A 14,071-nucleotide genomic window follows, 5' to 3' on the forward strand; every position below is an offset into this window, starting at 1 on the left:
TATTATCTCCATTTTGCAGATGGGGCGATGGCAGCTCTCTATCTCAGCCAGGGCTCAAAGGCAGGAGATGAAGGAGCTAGGAGATGACGCCCAGCAGTCTTCCCCAGCTCTGAAAAGGATGTTACCATCTGCCCAGTTACTAAAGCCCAGAGCCTGGGAATCCCTTCACCGCTAATATTCAGTCTGTCAACAGACTCCGTTTACTTCAATTGGTGTCTCCAACCTTCTTACTCCTCTTCACTTTTCTGCAGACTGCCTTGTCCAAGCTGCCATCATTCCTCCCTTCAGTGGGCTTCTGGCTACTACTCTCAACCCTACTCCTTTGCCCTCCATCTCCAATCCATTTCCCGCAGAGGAGCTGCTCCTTATACCTAGAATGCTATTGCCTGTGACTTTTCTTGGGGTTAGCTTGCTCTTCCTGCGGAATGCACTAGGGAAGTTCCTGACCATCCTCGTCTCTGTCATCTCCAGTCTACTCCCTTGCTAAAGGCTAGAGCTTCCCAGTCCTCTTTCTGTAACATGTTTTCACGTGTTCCTGGTCTATACTACCACATTCCTGCCACCACTGGAGTGTAGCTCCATGAAGGCAGAGAACTTGTCTATCACCCCAGTGTCCAGGATATGGAATGTGCTCAGTAAACACTTGGGGAATAAATAAACTTAAACAAATGGGTGAAATGAAACATTAAGTTGGTTATGTGTATTAACAATCAGAATTTCCCTCTTCTTCTTTTCCATAGGATTCCTGATAAATTTTCTTGATACATTTTGCACTTATATGCTTAGTATCTGGATATAAAAGTTCCTTAATCAGTGGTTCGTGAATGAACAGATGAATGAATAGATGGATGGATGAACATATGCTTTTCACTTTTTGGTTCTACATATTTTCCTTTTAAATTGCCTTTAATTTTTATAAGCAAATAACCAAGTTTATATTCCTTTTGTAATCTCCCTCTCCCCATCTTCTCTTTTCCAATATCTTCCCTATCTCTTTTGCAACTGTTTTGGGGTTATATTATCCTTAGACAAAAGGTTCTTAGGTGGCCCAAACAATAAGGTCTTACTACAATAGCATGGGCTGTTTTCCAAATGCACTACATTGTCTGTTTGTGCTGGCCTTGGTTCCCTTCTTTCACAGATATAACAGAAAAAAACATTGTATTATACAAGAACATGTCCCACCTACAAGCATTTCTGATTTACGGATACAGCAAGTGGTTCATTTGGGGGTCAATATTAAAAAAACACATACAACATTAATTCTAAAACTGGCACGTGACACCTGAAAGCCTAAAATCATCCAACAATCCAGTCTTGTAAGTTCCCATGATTCAATCACAGCAATAATTTTTTTTTTTTCTTATCAAGACAGCCTCCAAGGTATTTGGCACCATTTCACCCATGATCCTACTTCTGATATTTCTTCCCTACTGGGACACTCGTCATTAGTCCTCCAGGCACTCAAAAGGTGGTCCTTTCAGTCTTCCCCATTGCTGTAAGGAAATGTCTCTGGTTTTCTTGTCAGCACCACCTCTATTTATATTTCTTTCTTTCTCCCTTTCTGGTGCCATTTTCTTCCTATGTACTCCCTCACATGGTAACAAGTCACACAATGTAAAATGCCATTCCTTGAAACAGCTGTCCCTTGGGCTACATGAGGCTCATTATCCCGTTCAAGATCGTATGTACAAAACAAATACATTCCCCCTCCATCCCGCTATTGCCATGCATTATGTCTGCCTGCCACCTCTCTTGTATAATGTTACGTGATTTACTCTCTCTGGGTTTTAGCTTATTTGCTCATGTTCTTTCTTGAGGATAAGAAAAGAAGCATTTATTTAGCACTTACTTGTTGGATTCTGTCTATTTCAGTTGCAGTAGGCTAATGCAATAGGAGTTTACTTTTTACTTCCAGTTTTTCAAAGGTGTTGCAGGTTTTTGGCCAAGGGGAGGAAAGATTTGCTCCTCACAGTGATTCAAGAGCCTAAGCTGATAACTGCTCTGAAATTTTAGACATAAAGCTAGCAAGACTGCTTCTGGTGTAAACAACCACCATACAGAAATGGAAAGAACATGGATGATTATGAGTAAGAAACTTCTAAGGGGGCTAGCCTGGGAATGAACATGTCATTTTAGCTCATATTCCATTGGCTAGAACTCAGTCACATGATGATATCTGATTGCAAGGGAGTCTGGGAAATATAGTCTATATGTCCGGGAGAAGGAGAAAGTGGGCTTGAAGAGCAGCTAGCCTAACTTTCCAACCAGAGTTGGATGTTTTACACAGTTACCTTATTTAACCCTAACAACACTAAGGTAAAGAAAGTGTTGTTATCACCGTTATTAATGAGGAAATTGAGGCCCAAAACACAGAGTAAATTGCAAGGGAGCACATCACTATTACAGCTAAGAATTTTTAGGGTCTGATGCAAACACAGGGCCATGTGACTCCATCTTAAGTTTCTTCTCAGGGAATTACAATTCTTCTCTAGGGAAGGAAACAATCTGGATCTGGAGCTCAGAAAGTAGCCAAGAAGACTGTAAATAGATTCTAAATGTGTGTGTGGTAAACTTGCCATTGACCTCACAAGAGTGTTACCCTGGCTATTTGGTTAGGAAGTACTTGTCCACCCACCGTACTTCCTACAGCCCAAAGTAACTTCTCTATAAGAACATTTGCTTTATTCCTTCAAAGGAACCTATCTGGCTACTTTATTTGATCCTAATAAATGAGATGTTTTGTATACATTTAATCAAAATCTCCCCAGCTTAATTAATCTAACACTATTTTGCCCAGTGATAAATTTAGTTAATGACCATATCATTTAAAATTCAATACCCTTGAGTGTTTCACGTTCATTTGTGTATCTCATTTGTTTTGGTCCCTGGAAACCAAATTTAAAGAATGGGTTTTTATCAGTGTCACTAAAAGCCATTCAGAGTCTTCAGAAGTAGATAAAATATAAGACAACATCCACACCAATATAGAGAAAGCCCATCTTTCATAAATTGTGAAAATTCAATAAATACACACGCACACATACACACACACAGGAAATATAAAGTTAAATTGAAATGCTCTTAAACATATTGCCTAGGTTCCTACAATGCCATAAAAATGTTTTTTAAAACACTAAGAATGCATTTGACTATATTTAGAACTCCCTAAAAGAAGAATGAGTTTCAATGATATAACCACTAGGTGAGTTGCTCGTTAAGAGAAGTGGGTTTAGATAAACTGGTTCAGTTAGTCTTTTGTAGACCTCAGTGTTAGCTTGTTTGAAGGTGTATTTCCTCTGGTACTACTAACCAGTCAACCTAGCTAAGTCTGTCAAAGACCAGACTGTGCTAAAGGAAACTTGGGAATCCAACCCCAACTCCACCAATTTATTCCAGTTTCTACCACAGTTCTAGGGCTTGCTGTTGACTGCTTGTGGTAGCTTTGATACAGGGATGCGATTGAGTTGGTTGACAAAGGACAATAGTCCAGGGAATTGGAGTTACTACTGCAAAGCAGACCCACTCTTCTTCCTCTAGTAAGTGATCAAAAAAAAAAAATCTGTGCTGGTTCCACTTGTTAAAAGTTACACAGATGCCTCTTTTGAAAGCTCTGTCAGTTAAGGTGCTCACTGAGAGCCCCAGGACTCAGTCCACAGTGGTTTTCTTTATTTTCACCTATTCCCTTTATAAATCAGCTAGTTTCATGGCTTTAAAGACCTTTGTATTCAATGTATATCTCCCAATCCAGATCTATTAACTCTAGGTTTGTAAATCCAACTCTGTCCTCAACATTCCAACTTAGATGTCTCAAAAAGCAACTCAAAATTAAAATGCCCAAAGCAAATTATTCAAGTCTCAACTAAGACTCTATTCCTCTATGAGTCTTCTTCTCTGAAAATGGCAGCTGTAGTCTTCCTTTTGCTTAAGGCAGGAACCTTGGAGCAGTCCTTGGTTCTTCTCTTTCTCTCACACCTCAAACGCAAACTACTAGCAAATTCTGTTGATGCTGCCACATCTCATCATATCGCCAATACATTTATCTTCATGCAAGCCATCATCACCTGTTACTTTATTTTACCCATCTTCTAATTTCGCCCACCTCCTTATCCTTCTTCAAGCCTTATTCCCCCAAAGCCTCTTCTCCCCACAGCAATCAAAATGATGACTCCCACCCAGGTGCCCATCAGTGGTGGATTGGATGAAGAAAATATGGTACATAAACACCATGGAATACTATGCAGCCATAGAGAAGAACAGAATCATGTCATTTGCAGCAATATGAATCCAACTGGAAACCATTATCCTAAGCAAACTAAGGCAGAAACAGAAAGCCAAATACTGCATGTTCTCACTTGTAAGTGGGAGCTAAGCATTGAGTAAATGTAGTTATAAAAATAGGAATGATAGACACTGGTGAATACAAGAGTGGGGAGGCAAGGCAGTAAGGATTGAAAAAAAACTAAAATTGAATACTACGCTCATTTCCTGTGTGATTGATTTATTCATACTCCAAATCTTAGCATCATGCAATAAACTTTTGTAACATATTTGCACATATACCCCCATGACTCCAACATAAAAGTCAAAAACAAGTGATCTTTCCAATGTGTGAGTCTGGCCATGCCCCTCACCACTACCTTGAAATCCAGGCCGTGGCTCCCATTTCACTCAAGGTAAAATCTCAAGTTAAATCTCAAGGTAAATCTCAAGGTAAAATCTCAAGGCAAACTCAAGTTAAAATGACCCGCAGGACTCTACACTGGTCCCCGCTACTCTTCTGCCCTCATCTCTGCCCACTCTCCCAGTCTTCTTTCTGGTCACTCTAATCTCTCCCTGGTCCCTGGAAAAGCCAGACACAATTTAACCGCAGAGTGCTGCACCTGCTATTTCCCCAGACTTGCCCCATGGGGCTTGCTTTCTTACTTCTACATCCCTGTTCAGATGTTACCCCTAACCTGGTCTTCTGATTAAAATCACTGCAGTGGGCACATAGCGAATTGCCTCTGTTTCACTGTATATAGTCTGGGACTGTCACTCACTTAGATTCTAAACTAGGAAAATCAGATGTTTTCTACTAGGACTTTGAATCTTTAGCAGGGTGGTATAGAAAGAGAAGATGAAGAAGAAGAGTAGGAAGAGGGGGAACAGATAAATAAGGAATAGAAGAAAGACAAAATGAAAAACAAAAGATAGAGTGGAACCCGACTCATTCCTGTGGTGGTTCCCTAAGACCGTAGACCCAGTCCTGCAGCCTGTGTACACAGAGCTTCCCAATTTCTTACCTCTTCCAAGCCTATTCATAAGACACTCCTTATCAGTCATTCATATATCATTCAAATAAATTTTCCTTTTACAATAGTTGGTCAGAGGCATTTCTTGATACTTGTTGAAAATGTGTGTGGGGTAAACTCCCCATTGGCCTCACGACAGTGTTATCCTGGCTATTTGGTTAGGAAGTACTTGTCCACCCACCCTACTCCCTAAAGCCCAAGGTAACTTCTCTATAAGAACATTTACTTTATGCCTTCAAAGGAACCTATCTGGCTACTTTATTTGATCCTAATAAATGAGATGTTTTGTATACTTGTTCTAAGTGGTGAACCAAAACACAAGTGCGTAAGTTGAAGGAAAAGCCAAGAGGAGCATGTTCAAGGACACTGTAGAGTATGCAGTTTGAATAACTCAGAGTGTCCTGATTTATAGTCATGCAGCTCAAATCAACCCACTGGTGAGACTAGCAATATGGAATAACATGTTCAGCCACCTACCTTTGGGCTGTTTTGAGAATACTTAACAATGGTGGTGAATAAAGGCTCAGTGACCTGCTCCAAAACTCACAGCATAAAAGTGAGCAAGAGGAAAGTGAAACCAGATACCATGTCTTCCTGTGCTGTTCCCCAGCACAGATGAAGAGGGTAGAAAAACCCACTGCCCTTATCCTTCATGGAGTCACCTACTCATTAATCTACATCTGCCGAGTGCAGCATGAATTGTCATGTCCTGTGGGCAAGGGCTTAGGCAAAGCCAAAACAGCAACAACTGATATTTCACATCAGCATGTGCTGTTCACCTGCTGTCCTGTGGCCTCTTTGGCCATTCTAGCCCTTGACTGTCTAGAATGTTCTTCCCTGTCTTCACAACTTGGGCTAGCTGCCTCCTCTTCTCCAACTCTCTGAGGGAGTGAGTTGTTCTCTGTTCCGATCTGACAGTGCCTTGAATGGTTCTTTATTTCCATCAACTCTCATTACCCTCTAGCATGAAAAGGGCTTGGTGTTGGAGTTGCATAATCCTGGATCAAATCTCAGCCTAATGGCACCATATGTATATATGGAATTAAAGGATTTGTTGCCCATAGAAATTGCTTAACACAAAACTACATGTATATATATAGATAGATGTAGTTTTATATATGTTTTTATATGTGTGTGTGTGTGTGTGTGTGTAATGCCATTAGGCTGAGATTGGCATATATATATACATACATACACAGACACACACACACGCATACACACATATATGTATTTCAATAGCTGTTGGGGTACAAGTGGTTTTTGGTTACATGGATGAAATGTATAGTGGCAAAGTCTGATATTTTAGTGCACCTGTCACTGGAGTATAGTATATTGTAGCCAAAATGTAGTTTTTTATCCCTCACTCCCACCACTTGCCCTCTTTCTCAGTCTCCAATGTCCATTATACCACTCTGTTTGTCTTTGCATACCCATAGCATAACTCCCACTTATAAATGAGAACATATGGTATTTGGTTTTCCATTCTTGAGTTACTGCACATAGAATAATGGCCTCCAGCTCCATCAAAGTTGCTGCAAAAGATATGATTTCATTCTCCTTATGGCTGAGTAGTATCGCATGGTGTATAGGTACCACATTTTCTTTATTCAGTCATCGGTTGATAGGCTCTTAGGTTGGTGCCCTATCTTTGCAGTTGTGAATTTGTGCTGTGATAAACATATCACAGGTATCTTTTTGAAATAATGACTTGTCTTCCTTTGGGTAGGTAGTCAGTAGTGGGATTGCTGGAGTGAATGGTAGATCTGCTTTTAATTCTTTGAGAAATCTCCGCACTGTTTTCCATAGAGGTTGTGCGAATTTACATTCACATTAGCAGTGTATAAGCATTTCCTTTTCACCACATCCATGCCAACATCTATTGTTTTTGACTTTAATAATGGCCATTCTGGCCGCGGTAAGATGGTGGTTTTAATTTGTATTTCCCTGATGGTTAGTGATGTTGAGCCTTTTTTCATGTATTTCTTGGCCATGTATACATCTTCTTTTGAGAAGTGTCTATTCATGTCATTTGCACTAGTGGCATATTACTTGGGTATTTTTGGTTGGGTTACTCTCTGAGCCTAACTCTTCTTGCTAAGATGGGAATCAGGGAGCTCACTTTCCAAAAATAGGAATTAAAGGATTTGTTGCCCATGGAAATCATTTAACACAAAACTACATCATGAAGCATGTGTAATTGATGCTTAACCATAATCAACCCTCTTTTCCTTTTTGGTTGCACATCAAAATGGAGAAGTGCGTAGTGGTTAAGAGCAGGAGTGGACTTACTGGAATCCAGCCAGGGTGACCTTGGACAGGCCACTGAACTTGCCTGTACCTCAGTTTCTTTATTTGTAAAATAGAAATAAAAATAATTTTCACACCAGAGGATCATTCTAAGGATTAAATGAGTTTATTCTTGTAAATCTCTTGGAATAGTAAGATCTTAATAAATGTGAATGTCAAGCAATTGTTGGTGTAAGTAAGTTTTAGATTTTATCATGGATTTCCCAAATAGACTAAGAACTCCTTGATGACAGGGACTGTGTAATATAAATCTTTATCTTCTAGGACTTAGCAGAGCATCTGGCATATAGTGATTAATTGGAAATTCCTTAGCAAAGGAATGAATAAATGTATGTTAGGTGGTGAGCATTGGTGCCTAATGAGTCCTGTTCTGGAAGCACTAAGAGGAATTCTGCCTCCCTGCCCCATCCTGCCCCACCCTGCCCCACCACCTCAGCCCATCCTAGAGACACAGAGTAACCTAGATTATAGAGGCACAAACATGTTGAGGCCTAAAGTAAGTGTGGGATGAAACCAGAAAGATGACATCACAAATAACCTGTAGAAGAAAAAGAAACGCTCATTCGATGCACTCTCCGGCAAAATGAACTGTGATTTACTCCAACAAATTACCAACTGTAAAATATTTACAGCTAATTCCCTCTACCTTCCAGGGTGGCTGTGGCAAAGGGAGGCAGGTTGTTGAGGCAGTAAAAGCTGGATGCAATTTCTATTTCAGTGGCCCCGTTTCCTGCAGCAACCTCAGGCGACAGCATCATTTATGTCTTCTACGCACGCAATCTTTTCTGCATGTGCGTGAGTCTCGATTACAGGCAGTTGAGGTTTGTGTGGTAGGCATTATGCATTTATGAGCCAGAGCAAACATTTACTAGTGGTAGTAATTTGTCTGAGGGTAGGGAGAGAGAAAAGCGGGAGCAACCAGGCACAGCACTGGTTCCCTGACAGTGTATCAGGGACCTGGGATGGGATGGAGAATTGGTGCACAGCTGGGGAAGAAATGCTCCGTCCATCTGGAGGCTCCTGCTCCCCCAGGCATGTCCATCACCCCACACCTCTAATCTATGAGATCAACACAACCTCGGATCATTTCTTTTCCCTGTGTACACTCCAGCGTACACTGTCTTACGTTGTCAATGCCCAGTTCCCCAGCTGAGATCTCTTTTCAACTCATATACTCACTGCTTAATAGAACATTTCCATTTGGATGTCTACGAGGCATCTCAAACATACCATGTGTGAAGCAGAGCTCCTGACCTCCCTACGCCATGCCCAAATCTTCTTCTCTCAATGTCTTCCTTCAAGCCGGTAAATACTTTATTCTTCCAGTTTCTCAGGCCTGATACCTTGGAGTTACCCTGACACCCCTCTTCTTCTTATATCCACACCAAATTCTATTCTCCCTTTCTTCCAAATATGTCAAGAATCTTCCCATTTCACGACTCTCATCGTTCTCTCTTTGGACTTCTGCAATTGCTTCCTCGTGGGTTTTCCTGTGCAGTCAGTTCCCAGTGCGTCAGTTACAGTGGGCCTTGGAAATTGTGATTCAGATCATGACAGTTCTGTGCTCAGAAACTACTGAGGACTCCTCACGGCACTCAGAATAAAGTTTCATCATCTAGTCTTGCACTACCTCTCTGATCTCTCCTGCCACTGTCTCCCTCTCTAATGCTCTCCAGATACACTGGCCTCCTTCTTGTCTGCGTGCACAACACCAAAATCACTCCTATCCCAGGATCTTTTCACTGTTTCTTTTTAGAACAGGATTCCCCTAGAGAGCCACATAGTTTGTCCCTTTACTTATTTCAGTCTGTTTAAATGCTTGTAAGGGTGTGTGTGTGTGTGTGTGTGTGTGCACGCGCACACACGCATTTGGGGTATGATGTATTTTTTTGTTAAGTAGGGGAGGATTTCCTTTTATTTATTTATTTTTTTTGAGACAGGGTCTTGCTCTGTCCCCCAGGCTGGAGTGCTGGTGTGCAATCATGGCTTATTGAAGCCTGGATCTCCTGGGCTTAAGTGGTCCTCCCACTTGATCTTCCTCCTGCCTCAGCCTCCTGAGTAGCTGAGACTACAGGCGTATACCACCACATCTGGCTAATGTTTAAAAAATGTTTGTAGATATGGAGTCTTGCTCTGTTGTCCAAGCTGTTCTCAAACTCCTAGCCTCAAGTGATCCTCCTGTACTGGCTTCTCAAAGTGCTGGAATTAAAGGCATAAGCTACTGTTCCTGGCCAGAAGGAGGTCTTAAACAAGAAACAAAACTGAACTGCTAGCTATGAGATAAAAAATAGTAAATTAGACTACATCAACATTAAAACTTCTGACCATCTGAAGATGACAAAGAAAATGATAAATTAAGCCACAAACTGGAAGAAGATATTTGCAATCTATATGAAAGAGAGTGGAGTACTACTCAGAATATACAAAGAACTCCTACAAATAAAAAAATTTAAAAAATTTTGAAAGAAAAACGAGCAAATGATACAGATATTTCACCCATGAGGGAACACAAATTACCAATAAACAAAGGGGGAAAAATCTGTTAAATTCAGGGAAGTTCAAATTAAAGCAAAAACACACTTTAAGTCACAAAGAGTCAGATGAATGTGAACTCATAGGCACAGGTGGAAGGAGTATACCTTGTTGCAAGGATTTTGTAAAACAAAGTGGCGTTAGCTTATAAGGTGAGTATTTCCATTAATTGGAACATACCCTAAAGAGACTCATTGCCAGGAAGCATGTACAAAAATATACATAACAGCCTTGTTCACGAAGCAAAAATATAGAAGTAATGCCAGTGTCTATCATAGGAAAAATGAATAAGTAATGCCATATTCACAATAGATTATAATGCAGCAGTGAAAATGAATTAGTACACAAGAATTGATTCTGTTTAAATTTTTTAAATTTACAAAAAACTAAGTACAGCATTATGCCATTTTTCAAATAAAAAATTAAACAATATGTTTAGAAATACAACATATAGGAGTTTTTGAGACCAGCCTGGCCAACATGGTGAAACCCTGTCTCTACTAAAAATACAAAAAATTAGCTGGGCGTGTTGGCGTGCACCTGTAATCTCAGCTACTTGGGAAGCTGAGGCAAGAGAATCACTTGAACCCCTGGAGGCAGAGGTTGCAGTGAGCTGAGATCATGCCTCTGCACTCCAGCCTGGGCAACTGAGTAAGACTCTGTCTCAAAAAAAAGAAATACAATATATGATACGTGTGTGTGTGTGTGTATGAAAGAAAAAGATAAACACAAAATTCAGGAAAGCAATGTTTTAGCTGATTCTCCAGCTGTTTCAAGCTCTCAGCCTTCTTGGTTTCATGTGGGTGAGTGGGATATGACTGATTTTGGTCAACCATTTAGCAGAGATGATGAGAATAATGTCTGGGCAAAGAATGTAATTGTCAGTGTGATATTTTTCAGAATACTCACACACTTGCTCTCCATTTCCCTCTCCTCCTCTTCCTCCTTCTCTTCCTCCTGCCCCACACCCCATCCATGTCTCTGGAATGACATCTGATGATATTTGAGATGAAGGAGAGCATCATGCAGATAGATGCAATGGTAGTAGTAATTTTTAGTTTGGGTTTGGGTCAGGGTTTCATGTTCATGTTTGTATATATGTGTGCATATGTGGGCATACATATGTGCATGTGTAATGTATAGGTATATATGTATGTATTCCAGGGAAGCTGTGCAGAGGAGACCTTTAGCTTGGGCATGCTGTGAACAAGGTTTGGTTGACTCAGTGGTGGGGAAGGGAAGGTCATTTCAAGAACTGGGAAAGTCATGTGCAAAATGCAAGATATGACAAATTCTGGTATATCCAAAAGACGGCAAGAAGTTCCAAGAGGCTCAGATGCAGACGGTGTGGGGCAAGTGGCAGGACTGTAGCTGGAACATACCTGGCTCCTTGCTGAGGAGCTGAAACCCAGGGGTCCACAGGGCCTAGCTAATATTTATGTGACCAGCAGTCCCTTCCTTGTGGTTTTTTTCCCTATCATATTTCTGCTCAGTTGCACCAAACCACATTGATTTCAGCATGTAATTATTTCCACATTAATATTTTTCAATACCCAAAGCTGGCATGAAACTCTACTTACTCCTAGTGCTGCCAGAGACACAAGAATTCTCTGCAAAGACATGTTATAGCATCTGGAAAAGGCAGGGGGTTAATTGGGTCCAACCATGCAGACTTTTCCCAGGAGTCTATTTTGACTTTTTCCCACAGAGCTCGCACCCTAGCAGGGAAGGAAGAAAAATGCATATGTGCCATATGGTGTGATGGGTCAATAGTGGAAGCAGAATGTAAGGCCCCTGCAGCAGGGAGCAGAGTAGGGAGGTGTCCTATCAATTGGAGAACGCAGGTCATTTGAGCTGAGTCCTGAAGGAAGAGTGTCAGTCACTAGACTGGTAGAAATAAAGAAGTTCAGTACCATTAAGAGCTGGTGAAGGGATGTGGTACTGTCATGCATGGTGAGTGGGAACATAATTTTGGTATAACAGCATAGAGGGTGATTTGCCAGCATCTATGAAAACCTTTAATACACACACCCCATGACCCAGCAATTCAACCTCTTTATGGCTATATTAGGGAAACACTCAAGAAAGCGCATAGAAAGACATGTACAAAGTCACTCACTTTGGTCTTATTTGTCATAATGCAAAATTGGAAACTAAAGGACTCTGTCTAGGAGAATGGCTAACTATAAATGGCAATGGTTTGCATATGCAATAAAACATTCATTTTACAAATGATATGTACCCTGATATGGAAAGATCTCAAGAAGTATTGTTGAGTAGAAATCCAAATTTTAGAATACTACATAAAGTATGATATTATTTGTGTCAACATACTCCCACACATACACAGGCACTCACCCAAAACACTATTATGTATTCTATATAATTTCTATGAAGATATATATATATATTCATATGTGTGTATAAACATATGTGACATGTATAAACATGTATGTCTAAACACATGTACATGTATAAACACATATGAATATGTTTCAGAAAGATACTCACCAAAATGCGAGAGTAGGTTTTTCCTTCAGGTAACATAGAGATATAGGGAATTGGTTTGCAATGAAGACTTTAACTCCAATGCAGGGCTCTGTGGAGGAGTGCTCAGCTTTGAAATTAATGACAATGGACAGTTAGGGACACAGCTTTTCTGATGGCTGATGGAGAGGTCTGGAAGGGCGGGAAACACCTGTTTAGAGAAAAGCCAATGGTACGTGTTATTCTATGCATGAAGCCATCCATTTGGATGTAGAAAAAGAAATATTTTATTCACCTGGAATCCAGGTAGCATATCTAGTCTCACTCAAGGGGCACAAGTTTGAGGCTTACTGAGAAGATACCCAGAGAGGCTGATGAGGGAGAAGGAGCCTGTGCCTCAAAGGCAGCGTATAAAGTATATGCTGAGCTCTGGAATGGGACAAAACATTCTGTAGACTTGGCAGAGTAAGTCCAGGCAGACGATGAGCACCAAGGTCATCTGGGGCCACTGCCCTGCTTCCTGTGATCTTTCAGCCAAAGCAGAATCTTACCTTGCCAGGGCAAGATCACATGCTACTCTGATTCCAGCATCTAAGGCAGGCAACAGTATTCTCATTCCTTTCTTTTATAGTTACCTTCTATTTGTGGCAATTGTAGTGATTCCCTATAGCTGCATAACAAACATAAGGGCTTCAAACACATTTATGATTTCATACTTTCTATGGTCCCTCTGCTTCAGGGTCTCTTACAAGGATCCAATCAAGGTGTTGGCCAGGACCGGCATCTCATCTGAAGCTCGAATGGGAAAAGATCCTCTTGCAAATGTGTGTGGTTGTTGGCAGGATTCAGTTTCATTTGGGTTATTGACTAAGGACCTCTGCTTCTTTCTGGCTGTTGGCCAGAGACATTTGCCCTCAGTTCCTTGACGAGTGAACCTCTCTATAGGGTGACTTTCTTCATCAAAGCCAGCAGAAGAAAGAGAGCCAGTAGAGAAAGTCTGCTAGCAAGATGGAAGTTACAATTTTGTGTTACAAATGGTGAAATTATATCAGATTCCCATTGCCAAGTTCTGTTGATTCAAAGCAAGTCCCTGCTCACACCCACACTCAAGGGGAGAAGGTTATGCAAGGACATAGTACCAGGAAGTGGGGAACCACATTAGAGTCTACAATGACAATTATAATTATTTTCTCATTCAATTTAGTGATATACAGTTTCTATTTTAATAGATTTTTTTAACCAAATAAGAAAAATAAATTTAAAGAAAAATATTGAGTCCACGATAGCAAGAATATATGTAGTGTCTGATAATGATAAGCGTCATCAGAGATTGAGATATATATTCAGTGATATCAGGATATGCTAATCATTTGTTCATTGACATTTGTTTATTATTTGTTGTTTATTGACATATTTATTTACTTATCTGCTCATCCATTCATCCATCTATT

The 14,071-nt window shown here is 40.5% G+C and overlaps 1 protein-coding gene across 6 annotated transcripts in view; it reads left to right on the forward strand.

Annotated features, from left to right (window-relative positions):
* HS3ST4 (heparan sulfate-glucosamine 3-sulfotransferase 4) overlaps positions 1–14,071 on the forward strand; it is a 441,709-nt gene that overhangs the window by 406,107 nt on the left and 21,531 nt on the right. The gene's annotated exons all lie outside the window — the stretch shown is intronic.

This window comes from Macaca fascicularis, chromosome 20 (assembly GCF_037993035.2).
Source record: "Macaca fascicularis isolate 582-1 chromosome 20, T2T-MFA8v1.1".
NCBI classification, from domain to species: Eukaryota; Metazoa; Chordata; class Mammalia; order Primates; family Cercopithecidae; genus Macaca; species Macaca fascicularis.